Genomic DNA, 27349 nt, shown 5'->3' with positions numbered 1-27349 from the left:
GGCAATCTTCCACTCATCTCCTTCTCTGATGCTACCCACTCTTCAGATCCATGTTTGTGAAATACATAGCTCCACTCAAACAGTCCATAATATCATCCATTCTTGGAAATGAAAATCTATACTTTATTGTGATCTTGTTAATAGCATGTGAATCTGTGCACATCCTCCATTATCCATTCTTCTTTGGTGCTAATATTACTAGTACAACACATGGACTTAGACTCTCTTAGACTCAATCCCTTCTTCTACAACTCATGAACTTGTCTATTTAATTTTTCACTTTTTGTTGTTGTCATTTTGTGCGCTGCCTTGTTTGACAACCTAGCTCCTAGAATCAAATCCATTCGGTGACTGATTTTCCTCACTAGGGTTAATCCACTAGGTACATTATCTGACTCAATATTAGGAAACTCTCCCAATAAATTTTCAACTTCTGCAGGTATCTCCTCTACTTCTTCTTTACCATCTTTCAGGATTACAACAAAATACATCTGCTTATGCTTTATGACTTTGAGAAAATCCATTCTATCAACAAAACATGTTCTAGTAGCACTACCTACCTTTTCTTCTTTCTCCTTCAACAACTTTGACCTATGGTTCACTCCATCCTTTGTTAGAGTGTAGGTATTTTCTTGCCCATCATGTACAACATTTCTGTCAAACTGCCATGACATGTCCAACAACATATGATATATGTCCATATGTATGATATCACACAACAACTTATCCTGGTAGCTTCCAATCTTGAACTTCACTAAGCACTGCTCATTGACCATGACCTTGTGGTCATCCTGCACCTAGGCAATATGATACAGACACAAATTTTTATGCCTCTTGAGATTTAACTTCATGATCATCATCTTGTCTAATACTAGATTGTCAGTACTTCCACCATCAATGGTCACATCACAACACTTATCTTCACATTTGCAACTTGTGCGAAACAAATTTCTCCTTTGATTTAGGTTAATTCTCACCACTCAATAAGAATCTTTGATTAACTAGGACTTCTCCTCTTTCAACATCTTCATAATGCAATGATTTGGCATCTTCATCAACATGCACAACTCTGGCCCAGCCTTTAGTTGTTCTATCTATTCTTCCTTGGCACTGGGCACATTCAAATGTTCTATGCCCTTTTTCTCCATGTGAAAACATTTGCCGCGAAAACCTCCTCTTCCAGCTCCTTGCCCTCTTCCTCTTCCTCTCTGATCTTTGTTGTTCTAGTCATGGAAGTGATTGTAATTATTTCCCCTCTAGTTCTGACTACTACTACTCGCCTCGTCCTTGTTCTTTTGATCATCATTTCGGCCTCCATAAGACCATCTACCAAATCTTCCATTGCAACCTCTTCTACTATTCTTGTTATCAAAATTTTTGTTTATCTTTTCCTCAACTCTTAGGGAAAAGTAGTATGCCTCTTGAATATTATTTATTCAAACTAGACTCAACTCCTCCTGAATGCTTGGCCTTAACCCATTAAGATAACAAAAAAATTCTCCTTGTCAACTTTTGGATGGCCCAATAGAACTCTTTAGTATAGTCTTGAACAAATCTTTCCGCTTGCTTCAACCCTTGCATTTTCTTTAGCAGATCAAGCTCATAAGCCATGGGAATGAATTGTCACTTCAATTTAACTACCATTTGGTGATTTTTTCCTCTCCTTTTCTATTTCTCTCCAATTGAATATCCTGCCACCGAATCTTTGCATGTCCCTTCAATTTCACCTTCAAAAACTTGACCCTATTAGGATCCTCAATATCTTCATACTCAAACTATTCCTCCAATTCATTGATCTAATTGATCAACTCATCTGGGTTAAGGTTTCTCAAAAATGCGAGAACCTCAAACTTAGGTCTTTTACTAATATTGGAGATGGCTTTAGAAAATCTTTCTTCCTGAGGGTTCATAACTGGCTCTTCTTCTTTGCCTTCATCATTGATTTTATCTCTTACAATAAGATTTATGCCTCTATGCATATGTTTTGTCAATGCTTGCATTTGTCTCTAAAGGATTCTAAAACCCTTAGGTGTAACACATGTGACTCTTCCACCACACTCTCTTCATGGAGGCATTTTTGCACTTTCACAGAAATCCTAGTGCAAATTGCCTCACAATTGGCAATCTATCTACATGCTCAGCCCAAACCATGGTCTTGGTGCAATCGCCTCACAGTCAGTGATCTATTTACACACTTAGGAACTCCTGCTCTGATACCACTTGATGAAGGGTGCTCCTCTTAATACCATAAACATATAATAGAAACAAAAAAAACAACAATTCGTGAGAACAAAACATGGGCTTTGTTGTCACTGAGGTTTGAACCCTTGTCCAAAGCCTATGCATGAGGACAACCTAGTGAAACATGGAAACAACCTCCAAGCTGTGGGACTTGAACTATGAGGTTGAGTCTCTGGAGAAGGTCGGCTTCCTCTTACTATCAGGGTGCACCTAACTACTCTTGGAGAGGAAAAGGGAGAAGGAGAACATGAAAGTGAATCTATCTAATCTAATTTAAAGAGGTGATGCACCAAAATAGAGTGTTCAGACCAATCTCTGCCGATATATGCACTATTGAACCAGAATGAAACTAAGGACATACACATTCAGACTTGCTTTAATATAATAATCACATACAGATCAAAAGACCAAGATGAATGTCTCAAGGAAAGAGATATTCACTTATATTCTCATTCATGGGCCAAGGAGATACAGTTATGCAGATCATAGATCTCTACAAAACATCAGTAAGAGGCAAAGAGTTCTTGCACTTTCATAACAATGGATGAAAGATATAAGGCAGAAAATCATGCAGTTCAGAGGCACAGGGGAATTTACACTAAGAATCTGCAGACCAATAACAGAGAAAACAGAGAAAGGTTGACCCCTTCAAATTTTTTAGAAGTTGCCTTTATAGCTCAGGCATAACTGAGATGTCCTCCAACTGAAGTTACTCCCCAACCACTACATTAAAGTCCTACATAGAACAATCATGGGGATCCAGAAGAAAATCCGATCTGAATATAGCTTTTTGGTACCATGAAATCTGATTTTTAACTAAAATAGGGCCTCAAAAAGATAGAAATGACACCATAATTGTGCTTTGACCAGGTAGATAAGTTGGATTGGGGGGTAGAGTGTTCCTCTTTGTTTCATATTTACTCCAGGGTGGTTGGAATCGATCATAAGATCAGATTATGCAAAAAACTTCGATATCCCCTGTTCCTAGTTCACGAACCAGCGTGGTCAGCAGGTCAACATAACCTTGGCACTGAAATGAGCCACATGGACCAACAATCTCTTTTCACTTTGCCACCCCACAAGGTCTTCCCGAGGTTCACCAATCTTTCTTTACTAATTGCGCCAATTCCTCAAACTCCAACTACAATGGTCACATTAACTGCCAACGCATCTAACCGTTATTGCCTCCACCAGACCCACTAGGACACATGTCACTGAGGTGCTATGTCGCTATACATATCCTCCAAGCAATTTTCCATAGTGAGATAGCACCCACTGTGGATTTAGACTGATCTGACGATCATGAAGACTCGCCATATTATTGCGCTATCTCCTTAAAAGAAACTTGAAAACCTAGGCCCACAAACCACTTGGCAACCTCCTGTTATCTTCATCTTGGCGTAACCTAGCCCTACCGATCCATGTGGCACAATGGCGCTATGGGTAATATCCTCATAGTTTTCCATAGCGAGATAGCGTCCACCATTGATTTTCCCTAGATCTATGGTGATCAACAAAAATGCATGACTGCACACCGAGTTGGCTGAGTGGACCAATGAAATATCACCACTGTACTATGACCCACCTGACAATTGCCATCAAGGACGAGCCATAATATTACTTTGGAGAAGGGCATGCCCATGATGTCGTCTGTGCCACGCGTTGTCGAGGCGCTATATCGCTATGGATAATTTCCCGCAGTTTTCCATAGCGAGATAGCACCCACCATTGATCCAAACTGATCTGAGGGTGAGGAAATCTTCATGCATTCAAAAGGGGCGTGGGTCCAGGTAACTGTTGACATCAACGAACTGCCCAGCTGGCGATGAATCAAAGCCTTGTTCCAAGCACAGTCATCCTTCCACGTTGCCTGAGGTCCCACCGTGTGCGCTAAATTTCATCACTGATATCCAACGGGGCATGCTTGGGACTCGCCTTGCTTCTGATGTCGCTGTAATATCATTTTTCATCCGGGCGCTATGTCGCTAACGGCGAGGAACACAAATTTTTTGATAGTGCTATAGCACCCACCGTGGATCTATCAAAACTCAGCGCTGGAGAAAAAACAAGGAAAGGGAGGACCCACCCGACACACGGCCAAAAGGCGCTATGTTCCTATGGAAAAACAACGTGCAACTTCCCATAGCGAGATAGCGCCAACCGTTGATCTTCCTTAGATTTGACGATGGGGACTTGCGGGCCCGTAGAAATATTAAAATGCGCAAGGAAGAAATATCATAAGGTTAGCCTAAAGTATTTTGCGCCCTTTTGAATATTTGAATATTTAAAACTTGTGAACGTTACTACGTTGAATTCAAATGTGGTGATTCTGGTGGGAAGGCAAAAATGACCAACATGCTTCTTATTGTCACCGCAAATGCATAATTACAAAATTTTGAAATACAATATGCAAACCCACATGGGCACTTTCCTTTCAGTAATTTGCAACATAGAGCTATGAACTATCACCCAGAGTTGTCCTAGAGAATGTACAAACATTCTTTAAATAGACATATTTACACCAACCGAGAAGTTTCTAGACCAATCTTATTAGATTTCCACAATCCATTAAACATATAATTTTTGCTTCTGGATTTGGTTGTGTTTGCTTTTTTTAGCATCAACATTTCATATCACACTCTGTGATCCATCATCAGGATGAGAGAATGCAAGAATGGAATAGTTCTAGATTTGATTGTGTTTGTTTTGTTTAGCATCAACGTTTCGGATCACACTCCGTGACCCATCATTAGGATGAGAGAATGCAAGAATGGATTGCATTCTCTCATCCTGATGATGGGTCACAGAGTGTGATCCGAAACGTTGATGCTAAACAAAACAAACACAATCAAATCCATAAGCAAAAATTATAAGTTTCTAGACATCAAACCCTAACCCTTTAGACTAACTAACTTTAAAATTCCATATAGAATAGGCCTGATACACTTTTGACACTTATTTTGGAAATTTTGGTCAACCCTACTTCAGAAGGCCATAATTTTTGAACCGTTGCTCTAATTGGCTATTATAACCACTTTTCATAATCCTTGGCTTAAGATTTGCAAGGCTTTACACACAGAAGGTCCAATTGACCCCATTTCAAAGCTCATCTAGTGTCTCCAAGGGCTTCAACAGTGAGCTTGAAGTTTTTATACCAAAATTACACACCAAAAATACCTAATAAATCCACAAATACTTATCATATGGCACTAAGCCTTAATTGATAGGCTGATATATCCAAGATGAACATCCACCTCTGAAATTAGGACATTTCGAGCTTGTATGACTAATTTACTAAGTAGAAAATCTCTAGAAACAACAACTCTGCAGTAAGACAACCCTTATTCAATAAATAGAAAGGAAATATTTTTGGGTGATGCAAGATTGGTCTTACACCCACGATGGTCCTCTGTCACAACCTTGTGTAATGGACCCAAGAAGTTTAAAATAATAGGATCTAGTGCCATTCACTTCTAACCTTTTGAATTTATCTTTATCAACATAGAATCTATCCAATTTGCAAAAGATTGTTTTATCCCCTAGTTAAAGATTGGACTCAGTATACAATATAGCTTTGTTGTAAGTCTTATTGCTATCCAAATTGCCAAAGAGCTTGTGTTTATTGATCTTTTTATACCAAAAGTATCTGTCCGCACTATTCTAGTCAAAATGACACCCTTTAACTTCATTTTAAGGGGGTTCAATCATATTAATGTCATTTCCAAAAATCCATGAATTGTTTCTTAGTTGGAAAATCCATTTCCACAACTCAGTTCTTTCTATGTGGTCATTTTCTGCATATACATTATAGGTGCCAATCTTTTCATGACTATATCTAAAAATGATCCAAATTATTTAGATTAATCTGTGACAAGGAGGACATTCCCAATTGGTAATATGTTTGCTCCACTTAGGGCCAACTGAAATGACAATCCCACTTTTCCTTTATGGCGAGATGTGGTGAAGTATTTGATATCTTTTGAGATGCATTTTAGGGATACATCTTGATAAAAATCAACAACTTTAATTTCTTGGAGAAGGATAACATCTTTTCCTCTATTCATCATAAGAAATCTTTTAATAATATATTTCCTATTAGGGGAATCAAGGGCCATGACATTCCATGACATACATTTCAAGTCCATAGGCAACCTTAAAAATCAATATCCACGAGTGTTATAAAAGCTCTTATAGTAGCTTGGGAGTTGTTTCCTTGGTATTTATTCCCTTTATTGTTATTAAAGGAGTCCTTCAATCCCCCTCTCTTCTTCTTAATCACAACCTCTTAGGGGTCCAAGTATTGAGTAGGGGTTTCTAAAGTGTTTCTTAACCTTTTGATCCTTTCCCTCCCCTTCTTTTTTAGAGCATTAAAAATAAAAATGCTAGGTTCATCTTGAGTGGCATTGATGAGAACAATAATGATCTCATTAATATCTTCTTTACCTAATTTTAGTGCATGAAACATCTCTTAAGGAGCATCACTTGGCTCTACCTCTTGAATCTTAATGGTACCAGGGTTAGAAGAGACATAAAGGGGAAATGCAAAAATGAAATGCTTGCAAAGGGGAGGTGGGGGAGGAAGATTCAAGATGATCACAAGGGAGAAATTAGAGAGCTTTTTCTCTTTAGCATACATATTTTGAAGGGCTTCCAAGCCATCACAAGAAACTACAATATTAGTATCGCTGTTTAAATTCTTAACCCTACCCAAAATCCTAGATTCGTTCTTAGTCACCTTGTGGACACTTCCAACCTTGCTACCATTCTTATCTAGGACTAAGGGTGAAATGACATGTTTTTCCAAAGATGCCTAGTCGATGGAGGTAGGATTGTGGGGTGAGGAACCTTCACCTTTGGAGGATCTGTTACTAATAAACATAGGATCAAGGACCCTTGTGATTTTTTCAATAGAAATTTTTTCAACATTCTTAGTCCCGTGTTTAGGATGAGGATCATAGGGCTTCAAACCAAATTTTCAAGAGTTGGCCTTAAGTAGGTTTTGACCCCTAGGGAGAGTCTAGCTGGTGTACAAAGCGACAGGTTCACCTTTTTCGAGAAAGCAACTTTGAGGTGGTCAAGTTTTTTAGAAATGACCATAAAGTTTGATGGAAGATGTCTTAGAGGGGGTATGAGAAGCAAATTTAAAGGGCTATGTATTTGGAGTATTCTTGGCAATATTATTAAGGTAAGAATTACCATTGCAAGTCTCTAATGATTTAGGGTTAGCAATAAGCTTCTTTTGATTAGTGGACAAGAGCTTCACATGCGTCTTGTCCTACACAAGAAGCACACATCGATTCCTCCAAGGAATGTAACAAAACAAGAAACCAATTGATCATCCAAATCATTTCCCCCCCACTTGGCGATGTCTAGACTAGGGTTGAGAGATATAAGGACCCTTGCATTAGTATGAAGGAGAAGATAATTAGTTTTTATCAACCCTTATAACATTTATAATGAGTTAAAGAGCACGAGGTACAATATTGAACAAAAATGGAGGAACGTTTTCATTAGAGAGCCACCAAGGGCAGGATAGGGCAAAAATCCCCTCTTGTATAGGTTATGGAGACCATGAGATGACCCAAAAGTTATAGGCACCTATCCTCCAAAACTGTCTTAATACTTTTCTTTTCGCTATTATTGTTTATTGAAAACCCCAAAACAATCCTTGCTGTAACATACAAAAGCATGAAAAGTGAAAAACTAATATTTTTCCGCACACTTTATGAAGCCACTCATTTTAAAAAGTTTGAGAAGGCAGATTAGTTAGTTCCTGGGTTGCTAGAAATACAATAGAGCTCTTTAATTTAGATTTTTCTACATCAATAGCCATGACCATTTGTTGGTTAGGTTTAAGCGTTGGTAGGTAGTTCCTTACACCCATTGAAGTCCTTGGCAGAGGTGGATGTGGTTGATCACTACTTGTAGAAGCGTGCTCCATCTAGGATTGAGAGGGTTTCTTGTAATGCTTCCTTGAAAGACGCATGTTCGACCACCAACGATTTTTGGAGACATTGAACACTTTGATTATGGTTGGCCATTGGGAAATAAAGACCCTATAGAAAAAAAGGTTGGATAAGGAAATAAATGCTATTAATAGAAAATGACCTTCTACACACAAGGAAGGCCTACTTGAAGATCATACTCAACTTACAACCAATAGATTTCTTATTTATATGTGAAACTATTTTTAAAACTAGTTATCAAAAATTAAATGAAAACAACTTCAAATTAATCTGAAAAGTATTGTAATATGTCTACCAATATTTATATAGTTATGTAAATTTGTAAAATTTATATAGTTATGTAGATTTGTAAAAGTATATGTTAAATAATTTAAAAAAAAAAATATTCCTTCCATCCAATTTAATTCTTTTCGGTCGCATAGGCAAGATTCAGTCCCCCAAAACATAAAATTTATTTTCAGAGGTTTAAGCCGATGAAAAAATGCAGTGGCAGTCACAGAGTTTCTGAAGGAAGGTGCCGCCATTGTTAAAGCTGAAAGGATCAAGATTTCTGACAATGTTTAATATGAAGAAAAACCAGCAGCGCCATAAGAGCAATGTATCCAGAGGAGGAGGAAGAGGAGGACGAGGAGGAGGAAGTAACAGAAAAAGAAAAACTCCTGCAATTGGCAATGACCCATTTTTCAACGATAAAACCTTTAAACGACAAAGAGGGAAGGGGGAGGAGATTCACAGCAGCGAAGAAGACGACGACGATTTTGTTGACAGAAATGGGGAGGAAGAAGATGAAGACGTCGCCTTGGAAGATACAGAGACTGCTGATGATAAGCGACTTAAGTTGGCCAAAGCTTATCTGGACAAAATTAGGGAAATAACAAAAGATCAGGATGAGGAAAACGAAGAAGATGAAGATGAAGAAGGGCGGAGGGGTAAACGGGATTCGCTTGTTGCCGAGATTCTTCAGCAGGAGCAGCTCGAAGAGAGCGGCCGTGTGCAGCGTCTTCTTGCTTCGAGGTATTTCCCTTCTTCATTTAAATTTATTTATCGGATTGATAAAATTCTCTTTTTGGCTAAGGTAATAATTGGGAGGATGATTTTGAAGGTATCACGTGCGAGAAAACTTTTTCTTGATAAGAACATTGAGCAATGGAGTTCATGAAATCACTTGATTTTTGTTTTGGTTAAGAGACAGTCCTAAAGGTAGAAATTGAGCACGACAGCATTTTAAAGAAGCAAGATAGACATTGCAAGGAGCAACATAACTAGTGTCAGTTTACATGGGCAATATTGTGTAGTTTTCTCTTTAGGGACATTTCTTATTTTTGCCCTAGAACAATAGTTCCTATTTAGGTTGAAAACTGTATTGTATCTTAAATATTAAAAAATGATGAAATTTAATTATCATTCAACTCAATAATTCTGAAAAGAAAACTCATCTGAGTTTTCTGCTGTGTCATTGCTGATTGCAGTTCTCTTCCTTAATATTGACTTGTCTTTCACTCCTTAATAGGTCCTCATATATAATCCAAATTGCTGATCTGCTTATTCGATTTCCATTCCAAAAATGTCTTGAATGCTCCCATCTACAAATGCATTTTGCTCACCCTTGTAGCTTCCAGAGTTGGGGGACTCACACCTTTCCATAATGGGGCACTGCTTTTTAATTAGAGAAATGGCTGAAAAGCTTCTGATCTACAGCCATGGGCTGGTTGTCTGTGCAGTACATAGGCTTTTGGGCGGGGATTTTCTCTCATCTGAGCATTGTTGTTGTGTGAATATGGATATTACGACAATGTTTGTTGCAGTCTTGAACAATGTTGGTGAAGCGAAGGATATGGTTGCATTGTGTACGAAGCTTTTCAAGAAAATTTCCTTGATGAATTAGACCATATGCAGGAGAACATTGATGAAAAGAAGATGATCGCTTTGCTAAAAGTCTACTATGTGATATGTCAATGAGGGAAGGAAGTGAAGAGATATCCCCTTTGCTGGGTGGATGGTTCTAGAATTGTGTAGCGGTGGACGGTGGCAAGATGCAATACCTTTCTGAAGAAATTGATGGACCTACTAAAGGAGTGTGGCCTGGTTGGTTGCAGAAGTAATTCGTTTTGGAAGGTCTTGCTAGGGATGAGGAGAGTGTTCAGGTCAAAGATATCAGTGTTGCCTCCTCTAGTGTGGAGCTACTTGTGAAAGAGGATTTGGCCATTCATTCTAAGTGTGGCCCTGGATGCCTAGTCAAGGTTTGTGCTACCAAGGAAATGCCTGGATGGGTTGTTGTTTAGTAGGATTTATAGAAGATGTTCGGTTGAGGGGTAGATGAATTACAGATAGAAGTAATAATCAGGACATTTTGAATACAGTCTCTTGCCCAATGATGTGATTTTTTAGATATTACTACAAGGGTGCTGCCCCTAGCCGCTATTTAATGATAAAAAATATTCCAGTCAACCCTATTAAAAATTAAATTGCTTTATAATTTCTTCTAACTCTACTTTCCCTTTTAAAATAAATTTCTTCTGTTTAATTCTTGTAGATATGGTTGGCGGTGGCCTATTATAATGAATTGCCATTATATTTTATTGTATATCCTAGGTTTATTTATTAAGAACATGATCTCTAGCATGGGCATGATATATTGCAAACGTAAAGTTGTATCATATGGTTGGTTGTAGTAGTTGCCTAAATTCCTTCAGAAATATGGAAACTTTTTGTTCCTTTGAATCTGTCAAGATGAGTAATACATACAAGCATGCAATTATATAGTCATAGGCATGAAGAGTTTTCATAGTTCAAATCAAAACTGTATTCATTAAAAGGCAACTTTCAAACCTAAAACAATCCTCAAATATAGTCGCATATGATTCTATAGAGGAAAACATGCAGAAATCATACAAGAACTGTGAAATGAGGTAAAAGGGGGTAGATAAATAGTTACAGAAGTCTGTGATAGAAGTCAGCTGTAGTGCTTGATGTATAGGAGCATTGCTTGTGGAGGTAGACTTGGCCATGCTGTAGATGTCAATGTTTCACATCCAAAACATGTTTTCGCGAAGGATCGCTGCAAATGTACTAAGCGCTGCCAGATTGGTATTTGTGTTCCAAATGCCAGCAACCTCTAATTTATAATGAGCAAAGGCTATGAAGAGACGGGGATGCACCGGGGACTTGGGCTATGAAACTATAATTATTATGCACTATTATCATAGTAACATGGAGACACGTCCCTCCCCTTTTGCCCCACATCTCGAAGAAGGGGATGCACCAGGTACTTGGGGACTTTGTCCCCCTATCCCAAGCAACACCGTCAATTTCTGCCACCTTCACTGAGGATGGGGGGATGTCCAATGTTTACTATGTGCTGATTTGACTATTTATGTTCAATGTTCGATGTTCCAACTCAATGCAATGTTCAAGTATTGACACTTTTACATCTTTATATCTTCTATTGCAATACATCTTTTCATAACTAGCATTTTAAGTATCGTATGTATAGTATATACAACGCCCCGTCCCCTGCCACCGTCTCCCCGTTGTCCCCAAATTGAGGCCCCTCTGTAAGCCCGTCCTAGGAACTTGCCCCCCAATTCTGCCGTCCCCCCGTCCCCGAAGGCGATGTAACTATGACTATTATAGATTGCCCTTTTACAAGAAGCAACAAACTCTTATAGTTTATAATTAATATTACAAAGTAGTTTCAAAATATTAATTGTTATTGTCTATTAATAAATATTAATAGCATAGAAGCAAAAAATGACAAAAAATCACGATTATGTGTGATTAATCATTAGTTGGCATGTGCAGTGATTCATTCTCCCAAAAATCAAGGATTTTTGGTCAACGACTTTCAACTTTTTTTGCAATTTATTAGATGATTAATTGGCAAAAAGTGACAATTTGATAAGCAAAATAATTACGGGAAACTAGCAAAAACTCTAATAGCAATTGTGATGGGAAAAACTTGCAAAAATATGACGTGTTTCTCTACGAAATTGATGCGTGGCATTCAAGATGCAATTGGGAAAGTGGGGTTGAAAGTTTTGCGTAGTCGCGAAGTATTGTAGATTCGGGAAGTGGCATGAGAGATAGGCAATTACAAAGAAATTTTTCCTCTCTGCATTGAATATATTGTATAACTTGATTGATAATATTTCTTTTCTAACATTGATTTTGTTTATGTGAATTTCAAATATTTAAATTGTTGCAATATGAAGCAAAAGAAGATCATAACAAAGCTTCCTTATTTGTTGCAATATATCTAAAAGAGCAGGGTAACATTGTTTTTCACTATCTATTTTAGAGAAAACAAAGAACCCGTCGATAATTATATAAATCACTTTAGGCTTGTCAATTATGACATATAAGTTCTTATGATTTATGAAATTGCTCAATATTTATAACTTAAATTAAATTTATAATTCACGCAGCTCAGTCTTTATGTTCAACATATATAGAATTGTTTTGTTATATACACGTGTATGTATCACTTCACATATGTGTATGTCATGCCAACTTTGTATACAATTGTTTGTTGAGTGTATATAATGAAAGGAACTTGAGAGAGTTCTAAATAATGAATTTTCCTTCTTATCAATTGATGAGATTAAGGGGCTTCCTAATGAATGCTTCATAAGGCACAATACTTGTTAAAGGTTTTGCAAACAGGGTTTCAAGCAAAGTAGCCTTAACCTTGGACGAAACTCCATGGTTAAGCATGTCTAAGCTATAATACTAGGATGAATGACCTCTCGAGAAGTCCTAATGCTTCACCTCTACGAGCTTCACCTAGATGCAACGAGTGGTTAGTGCTCCATTCATTTTCATGAGGGATGGGCTCTTGTGAACCACTACTCACAAAACATGGGTCAACGAGTTTAACTCAAAAATTATTAGCAATATCAAAATTTAACTTATGGAAAATATCTCCAACTTATCATTTGATGAGCTTAAGGGGCTTTATAATGAATGTTTCATAGGGCAGAACACTTGCTGAAGGTTTTGTGAATGGGGTTGCAAACAAAGTGGGCCTAACCTTGGAGGCAACTTTGTGGTTAAGTGCACTTTGAGTTGGAATAGTACTAGGATGGGTGATGTTTTGGAAAGTCCCGATGCTTCACCTCTGCTCATCACCTAGATTCAATGAGTGTTAAGTGTTCCATTCATTCTCACGAGAGATGGATTCTTGAGAACCATTACTCAAGAAACTTGGATCAATGAGTTTGACTCAAAAATTACACTGATGAATTTTGATAGAGATGTCATAGTTTGACTTGTTGTGGAAAATATGGCCTACTTATTATTTGATTTGTATAAGGGGCTTTCCAATAAATGGTTCATAAGGCACAACACATATTGAAGGTTATGTAAATGGGGTTGCAAGCCAAGTGGGATTAACTTTGGAGGAAACTTCGTTGTTAAACACACTTGAGCTAGACCGCTATAAGGATGGGTGACGACTTGGGAAGTCTTGGTGCTTCACTCTTTATCACTTAGATGCAATGAATGCTAATTGTTCCATTCAATCTCATAAGAGATGGGTTCTTGCGAACCACTAATGAAACTTAGGTCAATGAGTTTGACTAAAAAACTACATAGATGAATCCTGATAGTAAATATAACGATTAGATTTTCTGTGGAAAACATCTCCCACTTATCAATTGATGAGTTTAAGAGGCTTTCTAAAGAATGATTCTTAAGGTACAATCATGGTTAATTGCACTTATGCTTGGAGTAGTACTGGGATGAGTGACCTTTTGGGAAGTCCTAGTGGTTCACGTTTGTGAGCACCACTTGGATGTAATGAGTGCATAGTGTTCCATTCATTCTTATGTGAGATGGAATATTGTAAACTACTACTCATGAAACTTGGGTCAATGAGTTTGACTCAAAAACTACACAGACGAATCTTGATAGCAATATCACAAATGAATTCTACTTAAATGAATATGAAGATTTTCGTAGCTTCATTCTGATTTTGAAAAATAAGAAAGGCCACATCATATTTTGTTGTTCAAATCATAGCTTGATTGAATTCTAACCAAACAATATCACGGTGAAAACTTTGAGTACTCCAAGTTTAAAATATATCAGGAGGTTGTGCAAGTGCTTTGAATCATTATGTATGTCCCTTTTCATCCATTCTATGGAAATGTCCTTTAATTAAAAAAGAAGCGCAGTTCTTGACTGCTTTTCTTGAGTTTTTCACATTTTTTTGTCTATATCTGATTTTTGTCAATTTTTTCCAAAATTCCACTCCTCTGGTTTGCGGATTTAAAAATCCCACTCCTCTGGTTTGTGGATTTACTCCCCAAACGATTTATGCTTTTATGGGGCTCTAAACCATGATATACTCTGCTTTGGTTATCAGTAAGTTTATACATTGCAAGTTGAAGTTATGATTTTATAGTACCTAAATTTTTGTTATAGTACTTCGCATTTTTGCAGTACTATACATTTTTTATTTTAGCTATGGCCTTAGTGGAACTTAAATTTAGGGACATTGCAGAAATTATCTTTTTGGGACAAGTTCTGCACGTTTTTCTTTTGGGTGTGGATCCAACTCTAAATGATGCTTAAGCTTTTGCACCAGAAATAAGTCACAGTTGACTGTATGCCGTCAAATTACAATGATCTTTTAGTTATTTTTATTGGTGTCTGGAGTTCTCAACTGTATATTGGTTTAGTTGTGTATTATTGTTGATGCGACAAATAAGAGCAACTTGATGGCCTGGAGATTCAAACCTCTTGTGTTTAAATTTTTTATTATAAGAACTTTTTTTCTTGAGGTGATTCTTTGTGTTTATTTAGACCAAGGCTTTTATTTTAAAGTTTTTGAGTTTCATTCACCAGAGAATGGTTCAAACACTTAAAATTAGTAGTTATGATAATCTGAAATATTAACAGAAGATTGTTAATCTAAAAATACTTGCTTGTTTACTTGATTGTCAATGAAATATTAACAAAATACAATTTAAAGATAATTTTTTCGTAGATGTTATGATAGCTTGCTGGTGCATTTATCTTTTCTCTACTTCCAGAAAAGGCATTGTATTCAACTGAACTGCCTAGTCGTTTGATTCTGTTACATGTGTGCATACTTCATTCAAGGAACAAGTCTATGCGCATGAATGTTTATAGCTGTTTTAGTTTCTTTTTTTGATGTTTATATCATGAATTTTGAATAGCTATCCAGCCTATTGGTAATATTTTTTTTTTGCTAAAGAAATGTTGATAGTGTGGTTGGTGCTGAGTTTTGTAAAAGAGTTCAATGCATAGCCTCGTATGATGGTTTGAAGTAGTAAGTAATTGAGTGGACAATTATTCCAAATTCCAAATTTCTCTAATAAGTGCCACAGGAAATTATTGATTAGCCCTTCAGAATTTTGAAAAGAATTCATTTAGTAAATGGAAATTCAAGACAATATGTTGTGGTATGTTAGTTTGGTTCCGTATAATAAATGAATGCTAAAGGTCAATTCTCAACAGGGTTGTGAAGCCTTCCAATCAGGTAGAGTGGCGAGTTGTTAAAAGACACAAGCAGTCTGTAACAGCTGTAGCTCTAAGAGAAGATGATTCAAAGGGTTTCTCAGCATCAAAAGATGGTACTATTTTTCATTGGGGTGTTGAAACAGGTGCAAGTGAGAAATATGACTGGCCCAGCAAGGAAGCCTCTACAAAAAGTTTAAATAGGAAGCAGCGCAGCAAACATATTCTATCAATGGCTATCAGTTCTGATGGCCGGTACATGGCTACTGGAGGATTAGATCGTTTTGTTCATCTATGGGATACCCGCACACGGGAACATATTCAAGTACAAATTTCATAACCTCTAGTGCTTATCCATTATTAATCTGGGCAGAGCAATCATTCAATTTTTAATCTTCTCTATTTACTGCAGGCCTTTCCAGGTCACAGGGGAGCTGTGTCTTGTTTAGCTTTTCGGCAAGGTACACAGCAACTCATATCTGGATCATTTGATCGCACAATCAAATTGTGGAGTGCAGAAGACAGATTGTACATGGATACTCTCTACGGTCATCAAAGTGAAATCCTAATGGTAGATTGCTTGCGAAAAGAACGAGTTCTTTCTGTTGGACGTGATCACACATTGCGTTTATGGAAGGTATCTTTTAATGTATTGGTGGAAGGATTTAGGCACTTAGAGATATCCTTTTTCATAGATAATTTTTTATATAGCAGCTCAAGTTTACATTAAAAAATAACGTCACTTCTTTTGAGGTGTTTGATGATAGTATTCTGAAATTTTTGCTATCAGTATGTGTTGTGTGTCATGAAGCAAATACCAAGATCTGCTGTAATTTGCTTTGAAACTTCTTGTCTAGAAAATCTGAATGATCTTATGGTGTAGGTGCTTAGCTCATCATATCATTCTCCCAATCTAGTGTCTATATTATGGAGCATTCCCGTGGTTGTGAAAAGTTCGTTTTATCTTTCACAATATTTTACCCCTTTTTTCTAGCTTCCCTGTATAGTTTTAGTATTTTATTTGCTGACATTATATAAAATGATGGATCATTTATTGCTAATGATGTTCAAGGCAGATAAACTAGAAATTCCCATCACCATCCATTCAGTGGCTTCAACTTTTATGATGAAATCTATTTATGGCCTTTTTTCTTTAGAGTGCTTGTGTGATGGTTATGGTTTACTGATTATTTAATAGATTCTCCCCAATGACTAACTTTGGTGTGCAGATTCCTGAGGAGACGTAGTTAGTGTTTAGAGGACCTGCAGCATCTTTACAATGTTTTTTTTTTGTCAACAATGAAGAGTTTATATCAGGTTTTGATGATGGAAGCATAGAACTTTGGAGCATGATGCGGAAAAAACCGGTTTTTATTGCAAAAGGTACACATGGGCATGCGGGTATTCAACATCTCTCAGAGAATCATGGTGCTGGGGAAAAGCCAGAAGAAATGACATCATCACAAGTTAATGATGGCAATGATATTGGTAAGCAATTTGTAAATGATAATTGGAAATTTGGGTTTAATGTCATGCCACTGTTTGATTAAAATGCCAACATTGAACAAAAATAATTGATCTATTGAGAAAGGTTAAAAAAGACAACATTGAACAAATCAATTAATTTGCATAGGAAGGTGCAATTGGCAATTATGCTAGGCAAAATAAGTGTCACAACTGCAGCTCTTCAAACTTGAAGTCTCTCTCTCTCTCTCTCTCTCTATACTATTTTGGAATCTCTATGGTAGATATTTTTTTAAAAATCAAGGATGAGTGGACTGTAGAGATAACCCCTGTAACTAGCCAAATTTGTTGCACTTTTGTTTTTGTTAGATAACTTGTCAAACTGTTTGCCCATGTGTAGAACATAACAAGTCTGTGATTCATAGATCTATGTATTTCCAGTCCGTGTTGTTATTTTTTGCATGCGAGTGGATGTTTTAGTCATAATAATGCTAGTTTCATATGCAATAATTTGCTGAATGTACTAATTGTGTTTCCATTATTAAAGTCATCAACTCCAATGATACATGGCAGAACAACAATTCATTTTATTCAAATATTGAGACACCTAATCAATAGTTGACAAACTACCGTACCTAGATCCTAAGTCATGGGATATGCCAAATTTTATCCATGAAATTTGAATTTTAGCAAATTTTACCCCTTTCCTAACTTCATCCAAATTCTATGATATTTATTATAAGTATTGGTATTTAATTTAATATTATTTATTTTAAAATAATATCGAGTTATTTAGTTTAATTATTTAGCAATGACAAACTATTTCGACAATTTTGTTTTGAGTGGGTTTTTGGCATTGGGACAGATTCTTCCCAAGATACTAGGCAAACAAATTACTGTTTCAAATACCCTTTTCAGAGATACAAAATGCATACTTCAATGTCACCTATCACTCAACCAGACACGGCAATTTAGTGCTGTTTGAGACCTAATTAGGCCACTTTTACAAAGTGTCCTTGAAACTTGCAACCAAGGTCCCAAACCTCCAGCAGTATCCTATTTTGACTCCAAACCAAGGATTTTGTGGTTATTTTGCATAGCCATACTCACTTGAATGGTTAATCAACAAACCCTCACCAAGTACTCCCTAAAACTAGTGCTTTTTCCAAACGACCCTTACAAACACTTCCAGACTCATACGAAACATCTCTCACCTTGTCTTCAACTTGCTTAGACACATTCCATCAGAAAAATTGGTCCTCAAGAAGGCAAAACTCTCAGACCTTCATCATGGCATCACCCATGCACCTTCTTGAACCAGCAAACTTGCACCCTAGTTAACTTCTTACTGTTTCACCTTTCCTGCATTAGACCATCTTAGACAATGATATTTTACATCTGATATGACCTATTCCCCATGATACAGTGAAAACAGAAAGAGGAATGGACCTTTCATTCCATTAGACTCTCAAAATTGACTTATTCCTTAATGCTGAAACAGGACAGACAGTTATTGGACTGCAAAACAGATTTGTTAAGACTTTGAAATGGATTCAACTTTCTCAAATAACTTTCCACAAAGATTGAGAACAGTCACTAATTCATAAAGAATGTAACTATGAACTTCTATGAATGGAAAAACATGCAAAATGGACAAAATTTGAGGGAAATCTGAATCTTTTTATTGCTATTTGAAAAATGCATTGATCTCCTCTTCCTCTCGATTTATATGGCCTCTAATAGGCATGTGAAAACTGTCCCAATGCCAAAAACCCACTCAAAACAGCCCCAACTATCAAAGCTACAAGTTACCCACCTTCCTTAACTAGCCATTATTATTTGAAAATTCAAATTTGTAAATCTCAACTAATGGACTTCTAAGCTACCAAAATGACTCCAAGGATTTTTATTTGGCCTAATTACATCGTTTGTAATTGAAAACACCCATCCTAACATTTGGCATCCTACCCAAGCCCAAATTACATATTTTGGTCCTATTAGGACTTACATCAAATTCACGATCCCAGTTACAACCAAATGCCATAATTGGCTTCAAAACATCATAATTAGGTCCTTTAGACCCATCCTTCCACTGATCAAACCTTAATGGCTCTTTGATCCTCTTTTCCATGTTGAGTGCTCCTGCAACACATAAGCAAATCATTCAAGGAGGAGATGCGGTTTAAGAAGCAAGAGAGTTAAGCTTACTTGGACAACAGAGGCAAGAATCACAAGCAGGTTATAGTCATCAACAACATGCTAGAGTTTCAACAGGGCATCTGTTCCACAAGGATCAACTGGAATCAAAATTACATTAGTGTCTCAAAGTCATTGCTGGATGTATCCCTGCATGTAAGGTCAGATTTAGGCTAAGTCACAAGGCTCAAATTCGAATTCGAGTTTGTCGAGCATAAAATTCAGATGACAATCGGCGAGGGTAAAAATTCAAAGAAAAAAATCAACATTATATTTCTGTATAGTTTCTAAATTCGATTGTGTAAGATTTTTTTTACATCAATCTTACACAATTGAATCCAGAAACTATACAGCATTATTATAGATTGTGCAAATCTAATAGTTTTAACATTATATTTACCTTATATAAATTTATTTATTTTTAATATAAGTTACATATACACAAAATTGTCGAAATAGTTTGTCATTGCTAAATAATTAAACTAAATAACTCGATATTATTTTAAAATAAATAATATTAAATTAAATACCAATACTTATAATAAATATCATAGAATTTGGATGAAGTTAGGAAAGGGGTAAAATTTGCTAAAATTCAAATTTCATGGATAAAATTTGGCATATCCCATGACTTAGGATTTAGGTACGGTAGTTTGTCAACTATTGATTAGGTGTCTCAATATTTGAATAAAATGAATTGTTGTTCTGCCATGTATCATTGGAGTTGATGACTTTAATAATGGAAACACAATTAGTGCATTCAGCAAATTATTGCATATGAAACTAGCATTATTATGACTAAAATATCCACTCGCATGCAAAAAATAACAACACGGACTGGAAATACATAGATCTATGAATCACAGACTTGTTATGTTCTACACGTGGTCGAACAGTTTGACAAGTTATCAGACAAAAACAAAAGTACAACAAATTTGGCTAGTTACAGGGGTTGTCTCTACAGTCCACTCATCCTTGATTTTTAATAAAATATCTACCATAGAGATTCCGGAATAGTATAGAGAGAGAGAGAGACTTCAAGTTTGAAAAGCTGCAGTTGTCACACTTATTTTGCCTAGCATAATTGCTAATTGCACCTTCCTATGCAAATTAATTGATTTTGTTCAATGTTGTCTTTTTTAACCTTTCTCAATAGATCAATTATTTTTGTTCAATGTTGGCATTTTAATCAAACAGTGGCATGACATTAAACCCAAATTTCCAATTATCATTTACAAATTGCTTACCAATATCATTGCCATCATTAACTTGTGATGATGTCATTTCTTCTGGCTTTTCCCCAGCGCCATGATTCTCTGAGAGATGTTGAATACCCGCATGCCCATGTGCACCTTTTGCAATAAAAACCGGTTTTTTCCGCATCATGCTCCAAAGTTCTATGCTTCCATCATCAGAACCTGATATAAACTCTTCATTGTTGACAAAACAACAACATTCTAAAGATGCTGCAGGTCCTCTAAACACTAACTGTGTCTCCTCAGGAATCTGCACACCAAAGTTAGTCATTGGGGAGAATCTATTAAATAATCAGTAAACCATACCCATCACACAAGCACTCTAAAGAAAAAAGGCCATAAATAGATTTCATCATAAAAGTTGAAGCCACTGAATGGATGGTGATGGGAATTTCTAGTTTATCTCCCTTGAACATCATTAGTAATAAATGATCCATCATTTTATATAATGTCAGCAAATAAAATACTAAAACTATACAGGAAAGCTAGAAAAAAGGGGTAAAATATTGTGAAAGATAAAACGAACTTTTCACAACCACGGGAATGCTCCATAATATAGACACTAGATTGGGAGAATGATATGATGAGCTAAGCACCTACACGATAAGATCATTCAGATTTTCTAGACAAGAAGTTTCAAAGCAAATTACAGCAGATCTTGGTATTTGCTTCATGACACACAACACATACTGATAGCAAAAATTTCAGAATACTATCATCAAACACCTCAAAAGAAGTGACATTATTTTTTAATGTAAACTTGAGCTGCTATATAAAAAATTATATATGAAACAGGATATCTCTAAGTGCCTAAATCCTTCCACCAATACATTAAAAGATACCTTCCATAAACGCAATGTGTGATCACGTCCAACAGAAAGAACTCGTTCTTTTCGCAAGCAATCTACCATTAGGATTTCACTTTGATGACCGTAGAGAGTATCCATGTACAATCTGTCCTCTGCACTCCACAATTTGATTGTGCGATCAAATGATCCAGATATGAGTTGCTGTTTACCTTGCCAAAAAGATAAACAAGACACAGCTCCCCTGTGACCTGGAAAGGCCTGCAGTAAATAGAGAAGATTAAAAATTGAATGATTGCTCTGCCCAGATTAATAATGGATAAGCACTAGAGGTTATGAAATTTGTACTTGAATATGTTCCCGTGTGCGGGTATCCCATAGATGAACAAAACGATCTAATCCTCCAGTAGCCATGTACCAGTCATCAGAACTGATAGCCATTGATAGAATATGTTTGCTGCCCTGCTTCCTATTTAAAATTTTTGTAGAGGCTTCCTTGCTGGGCCAGTCATATTTCTCACTTGCACCTGTTTCAACATCCCAATGAAAAATAGTACCATCTTTTGATGCTGAGAAACCCTTTGAATCATCTTCTCTTAGAGCTACAGGAAAGATGATGATTTCTACTTTTAATTATCTTGTTGGTTCTCGTCTTCAGCAGAGATGCTATTTGATATTTGTCTTATGTTCTTTGTTCATACTTTGAGAGTATGTATTCGATCGAAGATCAAGTGATGTCCTTCCTTACCGTCACTGCCAAGTATTATGGATATCATATGCAAATTTTGTTCAAGATTAAAGAGAGGCTCTTTTCTGTTACACAAAATAATCTTTATAATTACCTTCATTCAGTTCTGCAGTATTTTTCACATACAGATTTGAAAAAACAGATTTGAGTGAGTGAGTTATGCTCATTATTGTTTGTATCTATGAGATACTTGAAGAACTTTTATATTCTGTATCTGCATAGCTGAAGTGATTGAACTTCATATACTGCTGATTGATTGACTGTTTGGTATCCATAATCAGAAGTCAAAGTTCTGTGTATTTGTTTTAACTTTCTATAAAAGGGTCTATATTTTTTCAGGTTGGGTTTTTCACGCTTGAGTAGGAGGGTTTTCCTAGGAGAACTTGGTGTCATTTGTTATTGTGTTTCTGCTTTTTTGCCTATATTCTGATTCAAAAACATTAGCATGGCATCAGAGCCAGGTTGAAGAATGATGCACAATCAGAATAGGAAAATTGAGAATTTAAGAGATGCAAGAAATAAGGGATGCTTATGAGAACACGTGACTGAAGAGCCTTGGAGGGTAGAATCTTTGAAGAAGCTTCCATCTTTTATTGATATCAATGGGGAGTATGGTGTAATGCTTGTCTATGCTTATATGGTTGGCATTCATGTCTACAAGAATAGCAGATGTGCTGGTGTTCGAATTCTTCACTTTTTTTGTGCACTATAATTCTGTGAGTAAATTTAGGCAATAAAGAGTTATGCATTTGAATATTGATTATGAATTTTATGTAGTTAATATTAATTCATCTTAGAACACTAGGAATAGTGTATGCTTTTAGCATTGATCTGTATATTTCTCTTTAGGATAGTTTGATTCTTTGAACTTCTACTAATCTCTCTAAATATGCTTCTAGGATTGTTTGAGATGTTAAAACTAGAGCTCAGAAATCCATAAAGATAACCAGCAATAAGAAAGAGAGAAAACTGAAAAAAGAACACCAGAATTATCTTGGGAAAACCTAGCCACATAACACAAATATATCTTTATTGATAATGAAATGTTCAAGTGTACAATATCCTTTGCTTGATACGAATATATAACAATAGGAGAGACTCTTCACATTATAATCAAAGGTCTCTTGAGATTCTCACAAGTCCTATAATTAATTATATCTCTTTGAATATTCATGCCTCAATGCATGTGAATGACACGTCATTTACATTTAATATTACAAATTAAACTTAAGTGCCCTTTCCAGCTGAAGATGACAATAACGGTAATAACGTCTAGATTTCGAGAGATAAAGATCTCTATTGCAGCAACAAAATTCAACATGAGAAGGAACAAGATGAGAGATTATATTCAAGCTCTTGTAGGTTGTAGAAACGAACATGGGGAATGCTTGCAGCCGTGGAACTGAATTGGTGACACATCCTTTTAGAGAAGAACCTATTGAGTTTGTCATTGTGATTTGTTTCTTTGAAGAGTAAGAAATGAGATTTAAAGGGAGCTTGTGCAATAGAGGGAGAGTGCCAAGTCCTTTGTAGAGATCAGCAAGCTCATGTAGTAGTGCGAGTACAAAAGATCCTTGGCTGGTCAAACGCTGGAATCAGCGCTTTTATTATGATAATTAAAGCAGCAAGAATGCTGCCCTTGTTCAGATGGAGTCTTTGTTGAGAGAGAGTCTCAACTTTAGTGATTCTTATGCATGTTGTTAATGAGTTTTTAATGAGTTTTTCTCCACGAGGGGAAAGTTTGAGGTGCACTCTTTTGTTAATGAGTTCTTCTACGTGAGGGAGAAGTTCGAGGTGCAATCCCTCATTAATGAGTTCTTGTGAGGGAGAAGTTTGAGGTGCAATCCTTTGTTAATGAGTTCTTTTTCGTGAAGGAGAAGTTCGAGGTGCAATTCTGAGTTCTTTTTCGTGAAGGAGAAGTTCGAGGTGCAATTCTTAGTTAATGCATGCTTCTTTATGAGAGAAGTTTGAGGTGAAAATCCTTGTTCCATCCTCTGGGAGTAGCCATGGTAGAAGCCATGTGCATATCTTTCACCCTTTGGGAGTAGCCATGGTGAATGTCATGCTGAGATGACAATATTATGTTGAGGAAATCTGTGATGAGAATTTTTAATTGACACTTATTGGTAGCAGCTTCTTATACTAGTCTTGTTAAGAGATGGCAAGACACCTGAATCATCACTCACTTGCTAAGAGGAAGTGAGTGTTTTGTAGCTGTGTAAGAGATCATTCTCACATGTGTGATCAGCTAAGATTTCTTAGAGTATTTTCACTTGCTGTACTGAAGTCGTCTTCTCTTGGTTTGATCACATGTGTTGATGATTTCTACAACTTCTTGTTCTTTGTTGGTTCTTGTCTTCAACATAGATGATATCTGATATTTGTGCTGTGTTCTTTGTTCATACTTTGAGAGTATGTATTCAACAGAAGATGAAGTGATGTCCTTCCTTACTATCACTGCCCAGTATTAAGGATATCATTTGCAAAGTTTGTTTGACATTAAAGAGTCTTTTCTCTTACACAAAATAATATTTATATTACCTTCATTCAGTTCTGCAACCTGTACCACTTCCTCCTCCACTCTTGAACGTACACCTCCCGACTCTTCTTTGATGAGCTTTTCTTTGCGGTGCTGGAGCTCTCTTGGTTGGCTATGGAAGCTCGTATGTTGTCCTTCCTCTTTCTTCCTATGTGTAGTCTTACTTTGATTTTTTTGCATACTCCTATTCTCCATACGCTACCTTGTTCCCTCCTTATACCAACTCCACTTTGTACATCTCTCTGTATCCTTTTATTCCCTTGTTTCTCACGTGCGCTTCCTGTCTCACTTACTCCTCTTCATGCTTGTCTTCCGTGTACACTTCCTATTCCTCTTTTGTGTATGTCTGTTGTTTCTTCACTACGTACGCCATTCTTTTCATTCCTTATTGCTCCCATGCTGCCACCTCCTCTTATCCTTCCTACGTGGGTGATTGGCTTCCCTTCTCAGATGCAATCTGCTTCCTTTCTGTGTACGTGAGCCTCTTGATGTATTCTTCGTACGCAAGCATCCTTCCCTACGTGTGCTTCCCCATGCTATGTTTCTTGTCTCCCTTGCATACGGAGGATCTTACTTATCCTTCTGTCTAGGCTCTTTGTACTGTGTGGTTATGTACGTAGGCTGGCTCTTGTACCACAATTCCCTCCAATCTACTAACCCTTCTGCGTATGACAATTCTTACTTGAAAGTCACCCCTCCATCTTTTATGTAAAGGGGAAATATTAGGTTTCCTTTTCCTCTCTGAATTGATTATTTGCACTTTAGTCCTCTCTTATGTTTTTATTATGTCTCCTTTTATTACCTCCCCCTAGCTTTCTTTTATGTCTATGGAGTAAGTAGGCAATTCCCCTTTCCGTTCTTTATAAAGTTTCAATTTACATCTTGCTTATTCTTCTTCAGATTCTATTGCTTGTACCTGCAACATATTACAATCTGGCTGAAATACCTCATGTTCCCCCATGGTCAGCATAGTGTTGTTGTCCTTCCTTGCTTTTTCTTCCTTCATTGGTCCTCCTTAGTACTGGTTTTGTGGGTTATTGCCACCTTCAATTGTGGTAGGGTTTTTAACATATCTCTAATCTTTACTGGTACAGTGGCCTCAAGGACTTGCTTCATGATTATGTTTTCCAAAAATGATTCAGTGAAAGCAGATTTGGAAGTATTTCCTTTTTCCTCCTCCATGAAGTCTCAGATCTCCTTCCTCACCTCTTCTAATCTCTTCTTATCTGTACTCATGTAAGGATATGAAAATTTTCTCGCCCACATCCAGGTGATAGCCAATACTTCCCCATTTGGCCTTGCCACCTCAAGCATGTTCACACTTTTCTATTTGGTGCAGTTGGCATCCTTGTGGTTGCTTGGTCTGCACCACTTACAAAGCATCCCTCCACTCTATCCACCACCACTTTGACAGTCATGTACACAGTGTCCCCATTCATTACACCTCCTACATTGTATCATAGGCCGCCCCCTAGAGCCGTACCAGACTCTGCTCCTTGGTGTGTTATTAGTATTGTTGTTGTTGCTAGACCTGCTGTTGTATCCTCTAGATGATGCTTCCATATTTTTGTTGTGTGGAGGAGTAGAAGGAAGGTGTGGATGGTTCTCCTTGAGTAAAAAATATCGGAGCATTGCGTGCCTCTAAATTGCAAGGACAATCCTTGGAGTGGCCCAATACCTGACATATGTCATAGAATGCCTTTCAGGGACAAGTGTTCTTTATGTGTCCTTCCTTCTCACAGTGTGTGCACCATAATTCTTCTCCTTCTCCTTTCTCCTCCTTGCTTCTAGTTAGTTCCTTCATCATCCTCATCGTGTCTTTTCGTAATGCTTGTATGGTTTTAGACTCGTTCCCACTTTCTTTGGAACTCTCGCTTCCACTCCCATGCCTCCTTCCTTTAGCCATTTTACTTTCGCTTTCTATATCCATTGCCCGAGTACATGTGTAAGCAAATGATGATGGTGGGACAATTTTCATTTTACCCCTTAGAAAGGGAGTTAACCCTTCAATAAACCACCTTTTCTTTAGCTCATTTGCAGGTTTGTAATCTAGTTTCCCTATCAACTCCTTCAGCCTCCTACTATTTGCTCTTACCAATATATTTTTCCCTTGTCTCGTGTTGTATATCTCTATTACAATCTTATCATCATCCCTTAGGAGTTTGAATTCTTCCTCGAAAGCTATGCGAAGATCCTTCCATGTGGCCTTCTTCCCAACCTCCAAGTCTGCATACCAATCAATAGCCATACCTCTTAGGGTGGCAAGAAATGCCTTTAACCATTTATCGATGTCATTCTCCCCATTCGCTTGCCATATGGTAATACAAATTCTACAATGCCATGTCGGATCCTCGGTTCCTTCTGCCGTAAATTTAGGGAGTTTTTGCTTTCTTGTAGCCATTCTATCTCTTCCACTATTTGTTTTCTGGGTTATTGGTGTTTGTCAAGATCCTCCTAGTGCGTTGGCGTACTCGTACTTCAAACTCTGCGTATGACAGATTCTTCGTACGTCAGCGTACATGACAGATTTCTCATAGAAGACAGATTTTTTGTACAGGAGAGATTTCGTATACATGATAGATTTCTAGTACTCTTACTAGTTCTCGTACTCGTACCTCTTGTTCTTGTACTCTGATACATCATTGCTTATG

At 37.0% G+C, this 27349-nt stretch overlaps 1 pseudogene; it reads left to right on the top strand.

Moving 5' to 3' along the window:
* The first annotated feature begins 8763 nt into the window (after positions 1 to 8763).
* The window catches only part of LOC149558785 (U3 snoRNP-associated protein-like EMB2271), a 28195-nt pseudogene continuing 9609 nt past the window's right edge, over positions 8764 to 27349 (top strand).

Source organism: Cupressus sempervirens, chromosome 5 (genome assembly GCF_028749045.1).
Source record: "Cupressus sempervirens isolate cs-2001-9-10 chromosome 5, ASM2874904v1, whole genome shotgun sequence".
Classification (NCBI taxonomy): Eukaryota; Viridiplantae; Streptophyta; class Pinopsida; order Cupressales; family Cupressaceae; genus Cupressus; species Cupressus sempervirens.
The sequence above is the reverse complement of the archived record's forward strand: the minus strand, read 5'-3'. Positions and strand labels throughout refer to the sequence as shown.